Genomic DNA, 20469 nt, shown 5'->3' on the forward strand with positions numbered 1-20469 from the left:
CATATGATAGGATCTGTCTTGGTAAATGTACCATGTGCATTTTAAAGGAATGTGTAGGTTGATAGTGTTTTTCAGACCTTCTGGGTCATTCCTGATTTTTTTTTTTTTTTGGTCTAATTATTCTATCTGAGTGATAGAACTGAGCGATACATTGAAAATCTATGATGATTTTGTCATTGTCCTTTTTTTCATGAATTATGTCTGTTGTTGCTTCATTTATTTTGAGATGTGTACACATTCATAATTGTATGTCTTCAGGAATTGTCTCCTTTATAACTACAAAATGTTGCTTTTCATAATCATAATCTTCATGGTAATACTCTTTATTTAAAAGTTGATTAGAAGCTCTGTGTGTGGTGAGGCTGTTATTCTTTTGCCTCTGGACGATCTGTTTGGGCCCTGCCACTTCAATGGACGTCCCCTTATTGATCTAGTTCTTCTCGTTTTCAGTCTTACCCCTTAGTACCTCAGTTTCTTAGCCGTTCTGAAGTTCTGCATCATGAATAGATTGCTTCCTCCTGGTGGCTTCCTCACACTTCGTTTTCAGCTTTTTCCTGTTCGCTAAATCAATTGCCAGTTATGTGTTGCTTTTCCATCTGTCAGAATTTTGTTGACATCTCATATGCTGTTGCCTTTTCTTTCATATTTTTCTGTCATGTTCTTTGTTGTCATTTCCGGAGGGAATGGAGGTAAGCGTCATCCACTTACTTACTTTACATTAAGACTTCTTTCTTTCTTTTCTTCTTTTTTTTTTTTTTTTTTTTTCTTTAAGAGACTGGATCTCACTCTGTTGCCCAGGCTGGAATGCAGTAGCGTGATCATTACTCACTGCAGCTTCAAACTCCAGGGCCTGAGCAATCTTCCCACCTCACCCTCCCAACTAGCTATGACTACAGGTGCAGGCCACCGTGCCTGGCTAATTAAATTTTTTTTTTTAGAGATGTGGTCTCGCTATGTTGCCCAGTACTGGCCTCAAGCGAACCTCCTACCTCAGCCTCCCACAGTGTTGGGATTATAGGCGTGAGCCACTGTACCTGGCACAGTAAGGCTTTTAATTGATATACATTGTTGTTAACCTGATCTTTAACATACAAAACACTAATTCAGTGTTATCTTTTGCCATGTAAGGAAAAGAGAGTGTGTGTGTGTGCACACGCACGTGCATCGTGTCTGTTTCAGTGATTTGAAAACTAATGTATTTCTTGCTATAGATTTCATTTACGCTAGAAAGTATTGGTGGTGTTTACTTTCTTTGTGCTTGGTTTGGTAGACATTGAGCAGTATTTTATACATTTTCCATTTTACAATTTTAATACTGTCTTTTTTTATGGGGCTCACTATCACATAAAATGTTTTTGTAAATGATTAGCTATTCTTTGTATTTTGGTAATTTATTATTGCCATCTTCTTTCATGTGCCTTCTTTTTGAAAATGAACACATTAGGCCTTTTATATAGAACACAGGTTTCTTTGACCTAGGATTTGAAAGTCACAGAGTTGCCATTTTAATCTGTCATGTAAATATACTGCTAGTTTCTTCACCCAGAAATGTAAACTTCACAGAGTAGTTAAGGGTATCTTTCTTGTAAGGCAATAGACAGAAAAGGGTTTAAAAACACACCGAATGTGTGTAAAATTGTGTACGGAATAATTAACATACTTTTGGATAGTTAAGAATTAAATTATTTGTGCTTATGTCCTTTGATAATTGAATGCTTCTTGTAGATAACTTTTCATTCAGTATCCTTCGTGGTGTAAAACTTGTCCCATGCTTTGTAAAATGACGCTCGTCTCATATCCCAGGACTTCATATCCCAGATACAGTCCTGCATGAAGGTAGACAACTGCCCAAATGTGGTACTTAAATGCTCAAGAACTTACAGTCCTCTAAATTGTTCCATGTTCAGTCTGGTATTTTGGGATGCATTCCAAAGATTCCTGTTAATTGCCCGTGTTGTTACTGAAGAAGTTATATTGTGCGATGTTATCTGCCTTTGGCCTCTGGACAAAAATTTGGTTTTATCTGGAGAATAAGACTTTAAGATAACAGGATACAGGACTTAAGTTTTTTGGATAGCAGGGTAGAAGAAATCTAAAATCCATGCATGCAGTGTCAGGGATGGTAGGCCTTGATAGAGAGCTATAGCTCTTAGCCTTGGGAAGCAGGGAAATGATCCCAAGTAAAGTAGGGATACAATATCTATTTTTCAGGCCTTTTAGATCCAGCCCTGTCTGATCTCTTAATCATCATCATACTTATGTAGTTATTGTCATGTTTGAGTATAAAATCCATGGCACTTAAAGAACAAAGATCCAAGTACTAGCAGCTTAGCAACACATATGCTGCCCATGTAAGCCTCTTAAAACATATTTCACAAGTGAGGAAAAGTAAAAGTTTTCCACCCTTAATGGGAAGAAATGAAGGATAAAAGGAATATTAATAATTGACTATTACCACCATAGTGTAATTGGCATTTGGACAAAGTGTAAGACATTCATTGATATGACTTATTTTATGTTATTTTATGTTATTTTTGAGACAGAGTCTGGCACTGTCGCCTGGGCTGGAGTCCAGTGGTGTGATCTTGGCTCACTGCAACCTCCACCTTCCGGGTTCAAGTGATTCCCCTGCCTCAGCCTCCCGAGTAGCTGGGATTACAGGCGCCCGCCACGATGCCCGGCTAATTTTTTGTATTTTTAGTAAAGACAGGGTTTCCTTGTGTTAGCCAGGATGGTCTCGATCTCCCGACCTCGTGATCCGCCCGCCTCGTCCGCCCAAAGTGCTGGGTGTGAGCAGCCATGCCTGGCCCCAGCATGACTTATTTAATGAGTTTGGAATCCCCCTCACCCTGCCATTCATATTCATGTATTTGAAAGAAGCTAAATTACAGAGGAAAAGGTAAATTTATAATGATTTTGCTAATTTTGTGATAATGGTGATGGGTATATTAGAAATAGTTTTAAAAAATAGAAAATAGAGTTATATAACTGTGAATGTTTGTATTTGTTGACATAAAGTATAAACAGCTTTAGCACTTGAAAAATCAGGTGGATTCTTGTTTTAGAAGCTATTCCAGTGAATTCCCTTTCCTTATGATCTTTTAGTCCTAGAAATATTCAAAATAATCTTTATCATAAAGTAACATTATTATTGAATTGAACAGACTTACTTTGGTAGTTTGTTGGCAACTGCATTGTGGTGATTTTCTGTATTTCTGATAAGACTGTGTGTGCTGGTCAGGTGGTTAATTCTTGGTGCCCTCTTCTCTGTGAATATATTTCTGGTATGATAACCTTACTATCTTTCTATGCCTAATTCCTTTTTGAATCCATGATACCCATTGTAATATTATGAAAATAATTGCATATACGTATTTTAGAGATGGGGTAGTACTGTTTGAGTTCTGCTTTATCCTATTTTCTCTTTTTTTGTTTAAAGTTTTGAGGTTCTTTTAAAAAGTCATCAGTACTGCATAGTAAATGAAGAATGTCTTTGAATTCCTTGAGCGTGTTTAATGTGAGAATGTTTCTCCTGTAAGAGGAAGCCAATCCAAGTTAACATTTTTTTCTGCTAAAGTTTGAATTTTAATCAAGTAATACTTAGCAATAATTATGCTGTCTAGTTAGGATAGTGTTGGAGGACAGTGGTAATTTCTGGATTAGGTGCTCCTTCCCTCTGCTTTCACTAAGGAGAAAGGTGCTAAAGCTAAGAATTCTGTGTGGTTTGGAGCTGACATTATTATTGCATAAGCCAAGTGTTTGGGGTGGTACTAGACTAGCTTTCCTTTACTTGGGTGGTAGAAAACGTAACTGGATGAAATAGCCTTTAGAATCTGGATAAGCAATGAATATGATACGGAAACTTTGTCCCACCTTTTGTAAATACGTAACAGAAAGATAACCAAAGCCTAAACAAATTTACATTAGAACTTGTTCAGAGAATTAAGAAGGAAGGCGAGAGATTCGTTTAGCCAGTAGCAGTCCGAAGGTGACTCCATTTTGGCAGTTGTCGGTCACTTTAAGAACACCATCTTGTTTTTGACTTTTCTGTAGGAGTCACTAACAACTGAGCTGTGTAGAATTGTTCTTAGGGTTTCTTCCTCAGTAAGGGTTTTTTTTTTGTTTTTTTTTTAAATTAGGATGAATCGCTTGATAGATATCATAGCACTTTTAAAAGCGCCAGTCTGTTCTTAATTAAAGGAGAGAGTATTTTTATTTGTTCAGCAGCAAATATTGAGTGCCCATATGTGAAAGATCAGTTCTCTGGGGAAGACCAAGATCAGTAAGATACAGTTTCTGCTCTTACAGAGTTGTAGCCTTTCGAGGAAATCAGAGTGACCATAATCATAAAACCGTGATGGGTGCTCCAGAGAGGCCCAGCAGAATATTCTGGGAGTTTAAAGGATAGAGAGATGCTGATTTCCCCAGTGAATAGAGGGAGTGAAGGCTTCATGTGGGAGGTGGTATTTAAGCAGTGTCTTACTAGGTGGGATTTGAACCTATGAAGAGTTTTTCAGATTGAGGCATGTGTTGAGGATAACAACTTCAGATTGCTACATTGCCTGGCGAGGAAAATAAATGATAATAATGCTAGTGTTTACTGAATGTTTAACTTGTGCTGAGTGTTCTTATATTATCATTTCCTCATAACAATAACACAGTAACCCTATGAGGTAGGTATTATTGTCAACCCATTTTACAGATAAAGAAATTGAGGTTAAGAAACTTGAAACTCTGACCTGAGACTGGTCCTGGAGAGTTCACTCTTACTTGCTATGTTATACTTTGGGAAATGTAGCAAAGCTGCACAGAGTTCCATTTATATAAGAGTCTCAAATGCCCAGATGAATAATTTAATATATTGGAAGATATTTTAAAAATGGTTCTGTGTGAAGGTTTTAATCACATCCTCTCATTTCTCTTAATATACCATGCGTTACTGCCTTTGAAATGCCTTTTTCACTGTGTTAGTTCATTTTTGCATTGCTATAAATATCCAAGACTGGGTAATTTATAAAGAAAAGAGGCTTAATTAGCTCATGGTTCTGCAGGCTGTGCTAGCATGGCACCATCATTTGCTCAGCTTCTGGCGAGGGCCTCTGGAAGCTTACAGTCATGGTGAAAGGGAGAGGGAGGAGAAGGGGTGGTGGTGGGAGATGGGGGGGACGTGCTACACAGTTCTAAACGACCAGATCAGGTGAACTGAGCCAGAACTCACTTATCGCCAGGGGGTTGGTGCTAATCCATCATGAGGGATCCGCCTCCATGATCTAGTACCTCCCACCAGGCCCCACCTCCCACACTGGGGATCACATTTCAACAGGAGATTTGGAAGGCATGAATATCCAAACCATATCACCCACTTTTCCTTGTGAATTTCTGCTTATTCTTAACTTCTTTGCTTGTTTATTAACTATTCTGTGGGGCTTTTTCAATCACCCAGGAGGAAGGACCCTTCCGTGGGCTCCGGTGGCACTTTGCTGGTTCTTTTCATATAGCGTGTTAGGTGGCAGGGTCATTATGTGCTTGTTTTTTTTCTCAGCCAGACTGCAAATTACTTGAATTCTGCCTGTACATCCTTTTCATGTTCCTGGTGTTAGGCACAGCATTATTGCTGAATAAAGATCAGATAAATCTCAACAGAATGAAAGGGAAGGTGATGAATTTTCAGATGTCATGCTGACTTTTTTCTTTGCTTTCTTTCTGAGTTGCAGGTGTTTAAAATTCCTAGGGAAGAGATAAAGTGATTTATGTTCTAATGCGTTGGTTCCTGTGAGAATGAAGGAGGGAGGTTATTCTGGGTTTGTGTGGGGCCTGGGTTTGGGGCTTGGCCTTGAAGGCCTAACATTTGAGTTGGCAGACGGGACAGGGGCACACCCAGCCCAGAGAACAACATGAGTGGTGCACAGGAATGGGTTCAACATGAAGCGACACCACCCGCCTTGAAACTGGAGCTTCTGGGCTTTTCTGCTACACCCAATAGAGCCTTTTATGGCATAGAGAATCTCTCAAAAGCCTTGATTTGTTTGTAGTCAGCTGGAAAGATGTATGGGCCAGCAAAACATTTGCCATGTTGTGGTTTGAATTTAAGGTAAGTTTCTAACACATGGAATATGAAATTCAAATACTCAACATGCCTTTTTTGGTGGTAAACTGCTATTGAAATATGGGCCCATTTGGTCTAAATTAAACTCATTCTTCGGATATTCTCTAAAATCTTAAAACCGCCAGTAATCTCTCATTTAACTGGCATGTCTTCTGTAGTCAGCCTGACCTACGTTTCCTTTCACTGTCTCCTTCAGATCAGTAGGGACTTTCAGCATTGCTGTAATGCACTTGTGTTGTTTAATTCAGCTTTTTGCTCTTTATCTGGAAGCACTCTGGCTGTGATGTGGGGAATGAAAGGCATTGAGGAGAGTCAGGGTTAATCGGACTTGTGGAGAGGACAGCGATGAAGGACTCTTGTAATAAAGGAGGATGTTAGAATCCAGGAGAGTGTGTCATTGTTAAGACACATCTTTCAACAGTTGGAAACCTTTTAAAGTGTTTGTAAGGCACAACCCAGAGTACTAAAAAAGGATGCCTTGAAACTACCGATGCCCCAGATTTTAAAAGCTTTCTCCCTCAGAAGTTCTAATTAAAATTGGTTGTGTTCTCAGAAGTGCCCAACAGGGTAGAGACAGTCTTCCTCAACATGGTCGAGGTCATAACTCACAATTTTACTGACTCTGATTATTCTGGGGACCATAGGCCCTGCCTTTGGTGGAGTGAGGACTAAAGGAAAGTAGGTAGGTGTGGGTATGGCCTCCATCCCAGAGCCTTCTCTACAACAGTGCTGGTTTTTAGTTTTTGCTGCTGATTACTGAAGAATTTAGTGCTATAGATGTTGAAACAAAAGCTCCTCAAGGGTAGGGACTTGGTTTTGTTCCCTAATAAAAACCTCAGGGTCTAGAATAGTTCTATCCAATAGATGTACGCTGTGCCTTTATTATATTTGAATATTTCTAGTTGCATTAAGAGAAAGAAAAAAGAAAAGTGAATTTAATTTTTATAATGTATTTTATCTGATTTATGTGAAATATTATCTCAACATATAATAAATATAAAAAATTATAGAGATACTTTCTTTTGCACATTTTTTTTTTTTTTTTTGAAACAAATCTTGCTCTGTTGCCCAGGCTGGAGTGCAGTGGCGCAATCTCGGCTCACTGCAACCTCTGACTCCCTGGTTCAGGTGATTCTCCTGCCTCAGTCTCCCGAGTAGCTGGGATTACAGGCATGTGCCACCACGCCCAGCTAATTTTTGTATTTTTAGTAGAGACGGGATTTCACTGTGTTGGCCAGAATGGTCTTGATCTCCTGACCTCGTGATCCACCTGCCTCAGCCTCCAAAACTGCTGGGATTACAAGCATGCGCCGTCGCACCTGGCCTGCACATTCTTTTGTCTTCAGTATCTAGTGTATATCTTATGCTTATCGTATATCTCAGTTTGTACTAGTGCCATTTCAGATTCTTAATGGCCGCATGTGACTACTGCCTATCATATTGGACAGTGTGGTGACTGTATTAGGATTCTCTAGAGGGACAGAATTAATAGGATAGATGTATATATGAAGGGGAGTTTGTTAAGGAGTATTGACTCACACAATCACAGTCTTGTAAGCTGAGGAGCAAGGAAGCTAGTCCAAGTCCCAAAGCTGAAGAACTTGGATTCCGATGTTCGAGAGCAGGAGACATCCAGCACAGGAGAAAGATATAGGCTGGGAGATTCAGCCAGTCTAGTTCCTTCATGTTCTTCTGCCTGCTTTTATTCTGGCTGTGCTGGCAGCTGATTAGATGATGCCCACCCAGATTGAGGGTGGGTCTGCCTTTCCCAGTCCACTGATTCCAATGTTAATCTCCTTTGGCAACACCTTCACAGACACACCCAGAAACAATACTTTACATCCTTCAATCCAATCAAGTTGACACTGAATATTAACCATCACAGCGACTGTATCTGGTATATAGTAGATGCACAGTAAATATCTGTAAAATGAAGAAGAAACAAAGGGAGAAAGAAAGGGAAGGGAAGAAGAAAATGGTAACATTTTAAAGATGAATAAACAGAGGAACACTGTTTTACTTGTTTTGGTGTGTCCTGGCAGCTCCTGACTGGAAGATAACTGAATGACCCTTTTATTTTTAGTTTAAAATAATTTTCAAATGTATTATCTCATTGATACATACCTTCAGTACTATTGATTTAGACAGATCAAGTTGATCTACTGAGGCTGTGTGAGGTTTAACCAGGATCCAAGCTTGAATACTTTCTTTTCATTACTGTGAATTTTCTCATTGGTTTGTGTTAAAAATCTTCCCTATGAACAGTAGCTGGCTCTTAGTTATGGATAGATATTAAAAGAAAAACTTAATATTTTTAATACAGAACTATTTAAAAATAGTTGACTAGGCCAGGTGCGCTGGTATGCACCTGTAGTCCCATCTCCTCAGAAGGCTGAAGTGAGCACAGGAGTTCAAGGCTGCAGTGAGCTATGATCATGCCACCCTGTCTAAGGAACAAAAGAAAAAAGTAGTTAGTTAAAGGTCACATCTTAAAGTTTGTCTTTAATTCAGTGATCAAAGACATGATTACTGTAGCCAAGAAGGTTTGTGTGGTGGCTTAGGTGTTAACACAGGCTGTCTGAATAACAGAAGGCACATAAAAATTTGTTAAATAAAAAGACTTTATGAAAAGATATGCATACATATGTTTCAAACTGCTCTTCTAGATAACCATTTCACCTCTGCAGAAGTTGTTCTTTAGCAGGAATGTGTTATGATTTCTGTTCTACACGTGGAGAATTGTCTTTTATATAGAGGAAACTACTTAACTAGCATCATAACCCTTTGTTGCTTAAGTTACTGGATTTTGTGTCTTTCTTGTTTCTTGAGCCATTAAAATGGTTGGTTTTATTGTACTTAACATTTAAATAAAAACTTAAGGCAGATACTTTTGGTATGATTCAATTTGTTATGCTAAAGATGAATCTAAGTTAATTTCTAGAGTATCGGTATGATATGAAGACATTGCATTTTGTCTTCCTTTTGGATAAAAGCCAAGACAGATCACTCTGCAGAGCAAGGTGTGTTGTTAACTGAGATATCAGTGTGCAGCACATACTTCATACAAAGTGTTCAAATATTTGAATTTGTGAGAAACAACTCTAGTGTGCAGAAAATGGCATTTATTGAGAAAGCCTAAAATACGATTTTAAATTTTCCTTAAGTCAGTAGATACTGCAAAATACTTTGTTCGTTATCGTTCATTTTAGGATGATGGTACCACAAGTTTGAAAAAGTAATGCAAAAATTATTCAATAAAAGACACAGATGCAGGTTTTTGTCAAAGCAGAACCTACCGCCTAGACTTTAATTGACCCAAGCTACAAACAAAGAAGTTAGGTCTAGTTTATCTTATGTATTTGGGAGATCATTCACAAGGAATGATCTTCAAAACCACATGAATATTATCATCCACTGTGTACATTAAGGATTTAAGAGTGCATAGCTTCTACACATACTTTAGCTTTTCTTTTCATAGCCTGGGGAAATGCTATGAATGCACCTAACTGAGATTTTAACATAATTGAAGCTTACCCTTTCTGTGTCAAATTCCAGACTCTAGAGGCACTTTGTTGGCCCGCACGTCACACATGCTCTTGTTTTTTAATAGGATAACTTAGGATCCGCATGGATAGAGGGAATGAGAGGCTAAAGATATTTCTTGCAGAAGGTGGTAGAAGTTTAAATACACAATTACATGAGTGACAGTCTGAAAGTCTCTGAAAGTGGTTCTTAGCCTTGGCTGAACATCAGAGTCATCCATGGAGCTTTAAGATCTTAAAGCTGGCAGATTTATTTGTTTTTAAATCAAAGCCCTCCTTAGTGCTACCTACATTTTAGCCAGGATTCATATTCGTCATTGAAGAGCTTTCTGAGGTTTCTTGATTCTATAGTCATAGTGTGTCATATGTATTTTTTACCTCCTTACCTATTTATTAGTTTTTTAGTTTTTGTTGTTTTGGTAGAGATAGGGTCTTGCTGTGTTGCTCAGGCTGGTCTCGACCTCCTAGGTTTGAGCATTCCTCCTAGCTCGACCTCTCAAAGTGCTGAGATTACAGGCATGAGCCACCATGCCTGACCTGTTTATTAGAATTGATTTCTGATGAATCACCAAAGATTTGTTTGTCTGATTGTTTCAAAGATGGGAAGACTTGATAAAGGGTGAGATAGGGCTGGTTCCTCTGCAGGAAGTCCTGAGGGGAACAGACCCCTAGGAGATGGATAGGTAGTTGTAACTGGAGAGAAGAGGGACCAGTGGGTCAAAGCCTAGGGCTCATAAGAGGAAAGAAAAATGAGTTGTACAAGGCATCTGTCTAGATGGCTCAGTGGGTAATGGGTTTAACTAACTGGAAACTGTGCATTCCTTCATAGTTTCTGTTTCCCTTTTGCCATCTTTGACCAGATAAGGAAGAGACATGATTGATGAGCATTGCTCAGAAAATCTTTTACTTCTATTTGAATTTCTGTTTTTAAGATAGTACCATTTGTAGGAAATCTGACATCTACTTTAAGTGGTAGTTTTTTCCACCACTGTTTTTTATATTTTGTGCAGTCTTAGACGTAGAAGGACACTTCAATCTCCCATTTCAGATTTCCTGTAGTTTGCAGGGGAGAAGTGAGATGTTTCATATTTAGGAATATTGAGTATATTTTTCTTCATTTCTTTGGTAATAGGCAGTGTTTTGTGGCACACTTCTCAACTTTTTAATCAATTGGACTAAAGTGTGTAGTAATGTAGGTAATGGGTCTTTGTGTTCCTCACATTTAATAGAGACTCATCGTTAGGAGCCCACCCTTTCCTCAGTCTGGCCTGCTGACTGTCAGTGTGGTGCTGTGTTTCATCATCTGAAGGGCTCGGAGGAGAGTAGGAAAGGGAACAGTTATATTCAGTGGACAAGTGCATTCGCTGGTACTAGTTTCTGATTTTCTAGTATTACCTGTAAATATAAGTCCTTTCTCACATATTGTCAAGATTTCCATCTTTCCAAAAAGGAGATTAGAGAGTAAATGCAATTTATGAAGATTGGGGTAGGATGATAATTTGTAATTTTCTTTGGGACTGAAATTTCTTATCCAGCATTCCTTATGCTTACACCATTCAAATAAAGTATGACAGTGAAAAAATGATCCAGAAACCTGTTTGATAAAACCTAAAGACTTAAAATGATACAGCTGTTTCATCCTAAATGAGTTAAACAATCCAAATATTTTTCTCTCTGATTATAAAAATCTTTATTATAGAAAAATTGGAAAGTACAGTAAAACATGAAGAAGAAGATAAAAATCACCAGTAATCCCACACCCCAGCAGCAACTGCTATTAATATTTAAACTATTTCCTTTCAGGGTTTTTTGGAGGGAGAGGCAGCCATACTCTTGCATCCTGTTTATTAACTTAATATTATGAGCATTTTTCCCATGTACATAACTATTCTTCAAAAATACGGGTTTTATTAGTTGTTTTGGTGCCCAAATATTTTTCTTTAGTTTCAATGTTATTTAAAACACTACTCATAATCCCAGCACTTTGGGAGGCCAAAGAAGGTGGATTACTTGAGCTCAGGAGTTGTTGCCCAGACAAGAGCCTGGGCAACATGGTGAAGCCCTGTCTCTACCAAAAAAAGAAGAAAAAAAATTAGCTGTGCATGGTGGCATGCACCTGTGGTCGGGAGGCAGGAGTGGATCACTGGAGCCCGGGAGGTGGAGGTTGCAGCGAGCTAGGATCACGCCACTGCACTCCAGCTTGGGTGACAGAATGAGATCCCATCTCAAAAAAATACAAAAGCAAAAACAAAAACCCCACCATTCAGGAATCTGCTTGCATGTCCCTTCCTCCATGACACCTTTTCTCCAGAGAGGAAATGAAAAAAATCTCCACTGGTCTTCTATAGAATGTTAATTTTGTTGCTGCAGTGACACTTAATATTTATCTTGCTTCATGTAATCTTTTAATGTATGTATCTAATTCTTTATCTGACATTTATTGAACCCTTCCTTTGGAATAGGCACTATACTAAGACTTCACAGGACAATGAGAGTGGAAAGGCAATTGAAAAAAAAGCTAACAAAAATTAATTTTGTGCCTTCATTCAGTATTTTTTTTTTTTTTTGAGATGGAATCTCGCTCTGTCGCCCAGGCTGGAGTGCAGTGGCCCGATCTCCGCTCACTGTAAGCTCTGCCTCCCAGGTTCATGCCATTCTTCTGCCTCAGCCTTCCGAGTAGCTGGGACTACAGGCGCCCGCCACCAGGCCTGGCTAATTTTTTGTATTTTTAATAGAGATGAGGTTTCACCATGTTAGCCAGGATAGTCTTGATCTCTTGACCTCGTGATCCGCCCACCTCAGCTTCCCAAAGTGCTGGGATTGCAGGTGTGAGCCACCGCGCCCGGCCACATTCAGTATTCTTAGTCTATAGGCTGGGAATGTAGACATTACTTAAATAATCACACATATAAATGTTAAATTACAACTGTGATACGTGATTTGAAGTACAAGTAAATGGTGCTTATGAGAACAGTTCATATGAACAAGGATCAGGTGTTTTATTTGACCACAGATTTAAAATGATCCAGGTCCTGTACTTCTGTAAAGGTAGGTGCTAGCCAAGAAATAGCATGTTCTGCTCCGAGAACCTAATGTGCCTATGGTACTTTACCATGGTTAGAGCACATGGGGGTTCTTTTTGTCTTCTTCTGACCAACTAGAGTACATTCTAAAGAGTGACTCTCTAAGGAGAGTACATTTTAAGGAGAGAGGGAGACAGTTTCAGAAAGGAATTCAAGTGATGCCAAGTTAGTAGGACTGTAGCAAGTGATTCTGGGGAAAGAAGGCACAGGGAGGACATTGTGGTTCTCCAGTGTGTAGCAGTAGATCAAGGTATATTGAGCAGATTCTTGCAGAGGTGAGAAGTAAACTGCTGTACTGGTTCCCTTTCCATTCTAAGATTCCACGCTGTTAAAGATTATCTGAAGCCATTCAGCATCAGGTGGGTATAAGAGGACCCTGAGGATGATTTTCAGCCTATGTCCATTTAGATTTGGAGAAAGAGTATCCGCCCATTCTCCCTGCCCTCAAGTCTCAACTGTCCAAGCAAGAGGAAGCCAGAGAGGCTTCGGGAGCGCAGGAAAGCTACAACTCCCCATACCCGTTTATCTCCTGAAGATGGTCAGACTCTGGTGCAGGCAGATGCTTCAGAAGTTCCCCATAGTCTGTAGGATGGAAGCTGAGTGCCTTAATATGGCAGAGTCCCTCTGGATGTGGCTTCTGCTTTGATCGCATTCTTCTCACTTGCCTGTCACCGAGCCTTGTTTGTTCTAGTGGTGGTGAAGTCCTTGCATAATGTGATTTCTAGCCTTTCAGTGCCCTTGCTGTTTCTTCTCCTTAAACATTGCTCTTATTTGCTGAATACATTCTTATTTTCCTTTCAGGGCCAGCTTAAAAGTTAACATCTGTAGAGTTTTTCTGCTTTGCTCGAGTTACTTCTGAACACATACCTCTGTTACAGTACGATTGAAACTTTTTATTTAGCTTACTCCCCTAGACCATAAAATCCTTGAATACAGGGACTATGTATTCTGTTTAACTTTTCAGTGCCTCAAAGCTCTCAATAAATGGCACATTCTGGGCATTCAGTAATTTTTGAATGAATGAATATAATTCTCACTTGCCTTACCATATTGATACTTTATTGTGGCTGTGGCTTTGGAATTTAACATCATGAGATATAATAAATACATAGTGGAACTTACCGATTGTTTGATTTAAACCTTTGAAGTGTGTAACAGTGTACTTGTCTTGACTCCCTTATTAAATAGTCCAGTAGAGAGGATGTCAGTATATGGAGGGGGATTCCTAGTTTCTACAAGACCACGTTGTATTTTAGATTACCTTCTTTTAATAATACTCCTTAAAAATTGTCAAGTTATTATAATATTTTCAATAAGAAACACATCTTAGGTCTAAAAAAGGGTAAAATGAGGCTAAGGAAAATTTAAAATAAGTAATTGTGTAAAGAAAGATGACATTAATATGTATTTGAAAGTGCAGGAAATCTGTGGTAAGAAATGTTCCAAATTAAATTGGGTGCACACTATAGACAATTGAAGAACAGACTGTGTTCTGATATGGTGTGGGGCTCATAGTTTGCCAAAGCTGTTTTATAAAATCTTACTGGACCACACTCATGCTAGCAGGACTTGCTTTAATAATAGCTTTGTGACTGGGTGTGTAGGCTCATGCCTGTAATCTGAGCACTTTGGGAGGCTGAGGCAGGAGGATCACATGAGGCCAGAAGTTCAAGACCAGCTTGGGCAACATGGCAAAACCCAGTCTCTATCTTCCCCACACCCCACCATAAAAAACTTCAGCTGGGATTGGTGGCATGTACCTGAAGTCCCAGCTACTTGGGAAGCTGAGGTGGGAGGATCACTTGAGTCTGTGAGGTCAAGACTGCAGTGAGCCATGATCATGCCACTGCATCAAGCCTGGGTGACACAGCAGGACCCCATCTCTAAAAAAATAAAAAAATAATAGCTTTGTAGTTCAGTAACACCAGTGGTCTGGTTATCCAGGGCTGATCAGATCCTGGAAAATCTGGTATGCTTAAACAGAATTTTTTGAACGTTGATGTCTACTAGAAAGTCACTTGTTAACAAGCAGTGAGAAGTAAATTTTCAGGCAGACAAGTACTTGATAGTAGAATAAGCAAATCCTGTTCCTAGGTGGCTGCATTGCTAGGGCAGCATTGTTATCTTCAGAAAGCTTCTTGGGATATATGCGCTATCAAAGCCAGCAAGGGCAGAGGAAGGTGTTGACTTGCTACCCAAATTTTGTTCTTTATCCCCTGCTAACATATCAGCCTAGATCTCTTAAGAGAGTTGTTCTACTGGGCACTCATCCTTTCTCTCATAGCTTCTGGCTGATTCTAATCAAAACAGGGTGTGCCTCCCCTATTACCCTAGTTTAAATTTCTCCATTCACCAGTTAATTATACAGCATTAATTTCCAAATGTCTGTTTATTAACTGGAACCCCCTATTGCTATTGTTTTGTAACTAGAAAATGGTTTGAAGTTACCAGAATGTTACGTCATTAATCTCCTGTTGCATTTATGTATTATTCTTTAGACTTGATGAATGATACTCAGATCTTGTGCATAAGAGAGAACTATCTTGCTTGAGAAACATCTCTGGTGTGACTGTCTTCCTTTATTCAGATCTTTTCACCTATTATCCAGCCTCTCCTGCTATATACATCTGTTGTAATGTTCATTTAAAATCAGCAGTGAATAAAATGACCTCATCCAAAAACAAACTGTTTAACTGTGTATTTGAGTTTAGTGATTTGGAATCATGTTTGAATTAAGTGATGTGGATTCCTATTGCAAAAAACATTGTAGATATTCCTGAAGTTTATAGTCGAATAATGTGCCCAAGGTACCATCTAAAGTTAAGATAAACTTAAGGTGACCTGCTACTGACTTCACCTGATGGATAAGCAGTAAGGAGAAGGATAGTTAAAATAATTTATATGATTCGTTTTAATACTAACTCAAAAGAAGAAGCTGTATTAGAGCTTGTTAAAAAAATTCTTTTCATCATTTCAATTATGGATAAAAAAATTTGGGTGTTATTGTCATGTTTAATAATGGGGCTGCATTATATAATGCGATGCTATTGAAATAAGAAAGAGAAAATGGTACAAAGGCATAATTATAGCCAAATGTGCAGTTATTTTGGTCTCTTAGTTTGGAGAGGGCCCTTAGGAAATTTTTCTTAAAAAGAGTTTGTAATGATTCATAATTTCATCAGATCTACAAAATACATTTCAAATACTTTCAAGAAAGAAGTTTTGACATGGTAACAAAGAAAAACAGGCATAATTTTGGCAAGGGTGAAATTGTCAGGCACAGAGCATGTGTTGTTTTGTTCTGTGTTTCATTGGACTGGCAGAGTCCACTTTCCTTTTTGAGTTCTACATAGGCTCATACCATGACTGTTTATGCTGCTTACATAATACGATGAGTGAGGCTTTGGGATTGGTGGTTAAAAATGACTGAAAGGCTGGGTGTGGTGGCCATGTCTATAATCCTAGCATTTTGGGAGGCTGAGGCAGGAGGATCATTTGAGGCCAGAAGTGTCAGACCAGCCACGGCAACATAGCAAGACCCTGTCTCTACAAAAAATAAAAAACAATTAGCCGGGCGCAGTGGGGCTTCCTGTAGTCCTAGCTACTGGGGAGGCTGAGGTGCGAGGATCACTTGAGTCCAGAAGTTTGAGGCTGCAGTGAGCTATGATGGCACTGCTACACTTCAGCCTGAGTGGCAGAGCAAGACCCTCTCTCTTTGAAAACTCAAGAGCTGGTCCTGCTGTAGACCACACTTGGATTGCTTTCACTGAGACTCCTCTTGTGGACTTGAAGACCAGGACTCTGTCAGCACCAGTGTTGTTTCCTTTGGCCCAGTATATGGAGGGATTTATATTTACTAAGTTTGAAAACTATGTGCCAGGTACTTGCTAGAAACTCTATATATGTTATTTTACTTAAGGCTTTTTACAACTTCAAGATTAAGGAATTAGTCTACATATTTCAGCCACCGAGTAGTAACTTGCCCGGGGACAAAGTAAGGGTACATCTGAAACTTGGCTTCCCATGCAGGTCTGATGATGGAGCTCATGCATTTTGCATTCCACTGTAATGTCCTGTGCTCCTTAGAGAAGGGAACATAGTAGCTTGGAGAACATTTCTTGTCCTCTCTTGCTTAAGGTGTCAGGATCTCCTTCTGTATGCATGGTCCAGATCATTTAAAAAAAAAAAAAATCCATTCTTCAGCCATCTAGCCACTTATCCATTTATGCATGCATCTAGTAAATATTTATTGAGGACTTATTCTGTGTCAGGTGCTGTTCTAGATTCCATAGATATGCTGGTTACCAAGCCTTCTCTGCCCTCTTGAAATTTATACCCAATTATCTAAAGACTTTTTATATAGTGAGTTTGGGGTAGAGGGGAGTGTCTGGGTTCTGAAATCAGTTCACTTGGGTTTCTCAGCCCAGTGCCAGACTTTTAGCAGACCCTCAAAATGTGTTTGTTTCTTTTGCCCCACTTATTTTTACCTGATTTTTATGCTGCTGGCAAACTGTTGTCCCCTGTTTGTTCATTTGCCCTTGTACTTTGACTTGTTGACTTGGATTTGTGTGTTTTTTCTCAGTTAAAGATCAGTCTGTTACTCTTTAGAAACAAGCATGTCCTGCAAAGCAATTTGGTCCAAGTGGTCAATTGTCCGAGGTTGAATATTAAGAAGGTGGTATGGTAAAACTGGTATAATTTTTTGCTAAAATTTTTTCTTGGCTCTTAGGCATTAACCCTAATTACATTGTATATCTATAATTTTGTGTTGTTTTGAGTAGCATTGTTAGTAGTTTACCATATGTTATATTATGCTACATGTGTCATTTAAAAAGGTTTACTATATTTTAAAATGCCATGTAACGAGTTAATTCTAAAACTCTTTTAACAAGAGCATTAAAATTAGATTCTGTTATAAAATTCATTGAGCAAATGCTATTCATTATGGAGAATCTTGAGTTAGTTCCATTTGTGGAATGTTTTTTCTGTAGAATATCTTATATTTTTTGATAAATTTAAATTATTTACTGACGGTTTTTAAGGTAAACTAAATGGACAAATTTCAAAACGCCCATTTGGAGCTGAGTCTCTTTCTAGGACTGGGCTCTGTGTGGCTAATGGATGATTCTGACTGTTCTAGATAACTGTTAATAACTTCAAAGGTCAAATGTAATCTTGATAGAAATACTGTTTTTGAGAATAGTGTATTTATTTTATGATGGTGCAATTTCTTTCTTTGGACAACAGTACAGCCATCTTCTCCAGTCCTTTAAGCTAAGGATTTTAGTTGACTTTGGTCCCATTTTTCCTCTATCATGACATGTCATTGTTTTCCGTGTGTTGTCAGTTTTATCTCTTTAGTCTCTCTTACATTCATTTCTTTATTTCCACTACCCCAGTTCAGATCCCAGTCATGTCTCACCTCAAAAATTGCAGCAATCTTATTACTAGTATATATATATAAAATAGTGTCTTATTACTAGTATTTCTTTAGGGTGGGCAGGGAATAATGTGTTTGTGTGTGTGTGTGTGTTTGTGCGTGCATACAGGCACATATGGTTTTGATTGTGAGAATTTCTAATCAACCTTTTGGTAGCTGCTCACTGCCTGCAGGCTAAGTTAAGCTTCTGAGCAGGTCATTTAAAAACTTCGTGGAATGGTTCCAGCCTTCCAGTGCCAATGCCTCAGTCTCTCACCTTGCCCTTCTAGTTGCTTCCAGCAAATGAACTAGTTTCTTTGCAGTTTGGTTGTTAATGGAGTAGTGCTTTGTTAGTAGTATTTGCCAAGTATGGTATTCAAAATTTCTTTTGTTCAGGCAGCCTTTTAATTATAAAAGCCACTATTTCATCTTGTTTGTACATCTTATATAAGTATACAGTGAGGCATTTTTAGCATCTTAGGTGGCAGAGTTTGTGTTCTACTTTTAATTGACTTTTATAAGATGTGACAAATTACCACAGAGTTTCTTTTTTTCTTGAAAGGTTGATGGCCTAACTGGAATTAAATAACCAAAATTTAATTGCATTTTTTTAGACTAATTTTCAAAGGTTATTATGTTCCAGGTGTTATTTGGAAGTTTCGAACTATTTTTATATGTAAAATTATGTTTTCACTACAATCATGGCAATATTTTTTGTCAACAGCAGCTCACCTAGTAAATGTTGATACTTTGGGTCTGAGTGAAAACTAATTGTAGCATTTTCTTTTGCATTAATAAATTGAGTACTCACTTAAACTACCTGATAGAATTACAAGTCCTCCAAGTTTCATTCAGATTAATGTATTCCCTGTATTTAAAAGTGGATATTTACACATGAGCAGTGACTCTGAATGACATGCCTTTTGTGACTGACACTCTTGGGATGCTGAGATTTGATGATCATCTTTGTAATCTCATAATGATTGATAGCACACAAGTTCATGGGTGCCAGAAATGATGTTGAAGTAGGCACTTGAGTTCCCTGGCTTTCTGAAGGGTGAGGCCAAAGCTAGATGACAGATACCACATGGATAGTAAGGACAAAGTAGGACTTTGTGTTCTTTTGCTGTCCTTGAAGTGGTACCTACTTACACTTTGTGTCCTTGCTGCTTTTACATATCCTTCCCTGTGAATTAGGTTGTGAACTTTTCAAAAGGAAGTTCAAGATCATTGTGATCTTTGGAGCTCCACAGCTTTTTGCTCAGAACCTTATACCCAATAGATGTTTCTTAAGTGTTTGAATTAAAGTAAGTACATATTCTTAAATAAAGTAATAATTGCACCTTAATTAAAATCTAACCTGTTTGGCTGGTGAGGGTGGAGATAGATGTCAACTTTCATTGAGGAGTGGCAAGTAAGTTTAGCACTGATTTTTGAGAATAAGGAAACATACAGCTGAAATCATGTCATTTAGGACTGACCACTATGATGCTCATAACATGTTCCTTGATGCATATTCAGGTCCTGTTTCAGCTGTGAACTGCTTTTCAAGTTTTTATTTTGTCACTAACCGAATGTTTCTTAAAATCTAATGAAGGGAAGAGGGAGGCAGTTGATGATGTTTGTATTATTCACCTCATCTGTTTCCTATAAATGAGAGTAGTTTCCACGTAGTGCCTTTTGCCCATGTAGTCAAAAGCACCATACAAATATAGGCTGTGGTTCTTTCAGTGAGAAGACAGTTAAGAACGCACTTTTGTTGTGTTGTTTTTGAAACAGGGTCTTGCTCTGTTGCCTAGGCTGGAGTGCAGTGGTACCATCGTAGCTCACTGTAACCCCGAACCCCTGGGCTTAAGCAATCCTCACATCTTACCTTTCTGAGTAGCTTGGACCACAGGTGCACACCACCATACCTGGCTAGGTTTTAGAATTTTATTTTGTAGAGATAGGGCCTTGCTGTGTTGCCTAGGCTGTTCTTAAATCCCTGGCCTCAAACCATCCTCCCTTCTCTGCTCCCAAAGTGCTAGGATTACAGGTGCAGGTGCAAACCATCACACCTTTTCTTCTTCTTCTTCTTATTTATTTATTAGTTTTTTGAGACGCTTGCTCTGTCACCCAGGCTGGAGTGTGGTGGTGCAGTCTCGACTCACTGCAACCTCCGCCTCCCGGGTTCAAGCGAATGTGCTGCCTCAGTCTCCCGAGTAGCTGGGATTACAGGTGTGCACCATGACACCTGGCTGATTTTTGTATTTTTAGTAGAGACGGGCTTTCACCATGTTGGCCAGCCTAATCTCTGACTCCTGACCCAAAGTGATCCAC

At 38.8% G+C, this 20469-nt stretch overlaps 1 protein-coding gene and 1 non-coding gene across 17 annotated transcripts in view; both read left to right on the top strand.

Annotated features, from left to right (window-relative positions):
- The window catches only part of SIPA1L1 (signal induced proliferation associated 1 like 1), a 410731-nt gene that overhangs the window by 54308 nt on the left and 335954 nt on the right, over positions 1-20469 (top strand). The gene's annotated exons all lie outside the window — the stretch shown is intronic.
- Positions 18844-18914, top strand: LOC119619170 (small nucleolar RNA SNORD56). Its single transcript, XR_005235603.1, has one exon. It is a non-coding gene; the product is annotated as a small nucleolar RNA SNORD56 (small nucleolar RNA).

The sequence above is a fragment of the Chlorocebus sabaeus genome, chromosome 24, assembly GCF_047675955.1.
Source record: "Chlorocebus sabaeus isolate Y175 chromosome 24, mChlSab1.0.hap1, whole genome shotgun sequence".
NCBI lineage: Eukaryota > Metazoa > Chordata > Mammalia > Primates > Cercopithecidae > Chlorocebus > Chlorocebus sabaeus.